Here is a 4,010-nt window from a genome sequence, read left to right on the forward strand (position 1 = left end):
TCAAGAAAGGCAATTGGTTCAAGTGGTTTAGAGGTTGGGTAGAAAAGAATTAGGATAGGGTTTGAAACTCCAAGGTTACATTCAAACATTAGGCTTGGCTTTTAAGCTACACAAGGAGAGGTTTTTGGTATGGATTTGCTATTTTCCAAATCAAAGAACACTTGGAAACATTTTAGGAAATGCACAAGGGATTGTTGCAAGAGCAACCAAGTACAAGGGTGGAAGAATTGATCTAAGCACAAGATAACTCAAGGATAGATGGCTACCACAAGACAAGATTTAGAAGCCAACTAAAGAAAGCACTTTGCAAGAAAAGAGTCTATACTAAGCATCCAACGAATTACTAACAAGGAAAGCATGCCGAGGATTGCCAAACAAAGACAACTACGAAACACAAGATAGCACTCAAGGCAACAAAGGACACAGCACGCTCGGGAAACAAGGATAGGCTCGAAAACAAGGGTTACCTGCTAACTCTTCCTCCACCAGACCCTCCGACTCCGCCTGCGAACGCGCCATCACGAAGACCCTCCCAGACGGCCTAGCTCCGACAGCTCCGCGACCTGAACTCCCTCCTGGTGCTCCTCCGGCTCTCGGGGGTGGCGGCAGCGCTCTCTGACCGGCAAGCTGGGGACACTCCGCGACTCTATGACCAGCAACCCCACATCGAAAACACTAAAACACCTGGCCATAGCAATCTTGGCCCGCGTGCACTTTCCCACACTTACGACAACCAACCGACTTAGCTTGAACCGGAGGCTCCATTCTGATAGGTCCTTGAGAAGAAGACGACACAACTCTAGCCGGAAAACTCGGTCGGGACTTCTTGAAGATAGAAGAACCTCCACTCTCAACTCTCTTCCTGGCTAACTCCAACGAACCCCTCTGAAGCTGTTGAACACGAAACAGATCCGCGGCACACAGATACGCATCCTTAAGGGAACTGGGCCTACTCACCGTCAACGCTTTTCGTGCCTCATAATTCAGACCGCGAAGCGCGCCAGCTCTAAGAACTTCTTGTGGTACTCAACCACAGATAGAGGTCCTTGCTGTAGATGAAGGAACTCATCAAACATGGCGGCTCGCACATGCGCTGGGTAGAACCTTTCGCGCATTCTGTCCTTGAGCGCGGTCCAATCAAACCCAGGCTCTTCAAGGAAGGTCGGACCTTCGTGGACCCACCACAAATCCGCTTCCTGGCCGAAGCAGAACGTTGCCAGTTCTACTCTCCTCTCTTCGGGACAGCCCACCACGGTGAAGATCTTATCAAACACCCGTAGCCACTCTTCAAGGACTACAGGGTCTTCCTCGCCAGCGAAGGATGGCGGTCGATGCCCTGACACCAAACGACCTACATCGCGATGCCCAGCAGGAGGCGGAGGCGGCACAGCTTGATTGTTGTTCAACAAGGCTTCACTGAGCGACTGAATCGTCTGCGTCAGCTGATGGAGATTCTGAGCGAGCTGTTCGTTGGTCGGGGTCTCTAGGGAGCGAGCGCGGGGACGAGGAGGCATCGCAGACTTCTGCTACAACAACGAGGTTACCAAAAAGAGCAAACAAGCAAGACAGCAAACAACACACATCTCACCGCGCAACCTAGAGTCCCAAGCCTAACACTTAGCTTCTTAAGGTCGCTTAGAGGTCTCAAAACACACTTAACCACTTAGAAAGTATAGACTTAACTCATCCTAGGCGCAAAACCTAGGCTCTGATACCAACTGTAACACCCCCCAAAACACAAGGCCCAATTGAAGCCCTAACACAAGCAGATTAACAACAAAACTAGCACAGCGGAAGATAAACAGAAACTGGATAAAAGAAATCCAAAAAGGGGTGTTATGCCACGTATACCACACTAGGTAACGCTAAGGCAACAATCTGCAAGTGTATAATACTATCCCAATACATCAATCTACACAGTCTAAAAACATTGGCGCACAGGCCACAAAAACACAACGGTGCTAAGCTACCAGGCTCTAGACATCGCTCTCGTCTAAATACCACCTGAAAGATACAAAGATAAACATTGGGACGACGCCCGGTCAGCGAATAATGCTGGTAACCCACCAATACCGTTAAGTATCATAAATAGGTAGATATAAGGTATAAAAACCATTTTCGAAACGGAATACATATATATAAGTCAAAACCAAGATCAACAGTCAACACAAGACTCACCACTCACAAGGATAACACCGGGAACACATCCCAAACCACAAAGGTTAACCACACACAAGGATAAAGACTCACCCAACGGCAACACATGCCATAACACCACAAGCCTCCGTGACTACACACGTCACGAGAGAAGATCACACAACACCGGCTTTAGAAGCCCTCGCAACATCACCCATCACGAGTTTGGTATGCCTTCCTTATGCCCTGTTCCAACCTTATGGCTACCCCCAACCTTGTACCTTCAAGCTAACCATTACCTCCAAAATCCCCTGTACAGCCAAGTCCAACCTTGTTCCGCCGGGACCGTCGTCCCCCACCTATAACCACCAACGAACCACCACCAATCACGGCAACACATGCCCGGATAACACAATGTTATCCCCCAATCACGTGGACCCATCACTCAGGCCACAACTCCATAATCACGTCACGGCCACCACGAGGACCGCTGCAATACCTTGGTCACTAGTGTCCCATACCACTAATCGTGCAATCCAGGTAGAGCCACACACGCACCACCACTCACACGAGAGTCAAACAACGGATTACAACGAAGGTATGAAACATACTCAATCAAGGAACGGGTCACAACCCAACGACAACAATGATGGATAACACAAGTTATCATCAACCAAACGGAAGGTACAAACAACACACATGCTAGCATTAAGACAACAAACTAGCATGCTTATCAACGGGGAAACTCAAGATAGTTCCGAGGAACACACAAGACACCTCTTGGTCCAACGAAACACAATGTTGAACACTTAGCACGATTCAAGACACCAAAGTCCTACATGGGTACCTACCATATAGTTCTAGACCTACGAAACATCAAGAAGACGCTCAAATAGTTCCACAAAAGAACAACGGGAAGTCAAAAGATCAAACACCAAGACAACCAAATCACGGGGAACAAATCCCAACATCACCACAACCATGTACCCGCGGGTGGACCCACGGGTAGTGCCCCACCCGTGGTCCCGCCCGCGGGAACAATATCCCACGAGGCCTGTACCCGCGGGTAGGCCGGCGGGTGGTGCCCCGCCCGCGGGAACATTCCTGTTCCACAACAAATCCCTTTGGGGATTTTCTTCTCCAAACACAAATTCAAGTCCAAAACATGCCAAATCTCACCAAACACAACAAAATGACTTGAACCATGGAAAATTCCAAGCAATGGCACAAAGGAACCCTAAATACAAGCTCTAGATATGCAATATCACAAGATAAATGCATAAACCCTCACATTTCATAGCAAAGAACAAGTAGAATCCAAGAAATCACATATAGGTAAGCAAAATAGGTTTTGTAGAGCATGGATTACCTCTTGAAGACCAAAAGACTTCACTAACACCACAACAAGCTCTCCACAAGGCTCACTTCTCAAACCCACTTCAAGATCAAACCAAAAGATCATAAAGATCTCACTTTTAAGAAAAAGACAACTAAGATGGAACCAAAAAGACTAGACAAGCTTAGATCTTACCCTTCTAGATTCCCAAATAGGTGAAAGGTTGAATCTTGGAAGCAAAACTTGGAATCTTGACAAGGGTCTCAACTTGGCTTGGAGAATAACCTACTCTTCTTTTCTAGAGAGAAGGTAGAGATATTTTCTAGGAATTGTAAGGAATGAAATGAAGAAGTCTTCTAGGTTAGGATACAATACTAACTCATGGTGAAAAGACAAGGCTACCCTTACTAACCCTTAGAAAGTGTAAGGAACAAGGGAACTCCTCTCTAAGCACAAGGTACAACACAACTTAAAGATTGTCTAGTCAAATACTAGTCCTTGAGTATTAAAAATTAGGATTTTAGGAATCAATTCCTCA

This window comes from Ipomoea nil, unplaced genomic scaffold (assembly GCF_001879475.1).
Source record: "Ipomoea nil cultivar Tokyo-kokei standard unplaced genomic scaffold, Asagao_1.1 scaffold0176, whole genome shotgun sequence".
In the NCBI taxonomy this organism is placed as follows: domain Eukaryota; kingdom Viridiplantae; phylum Streptophyta; class Magnoliopsida; order Solanales; family Convolvulaceae; genus Ipomoea; species Ipomoea nil.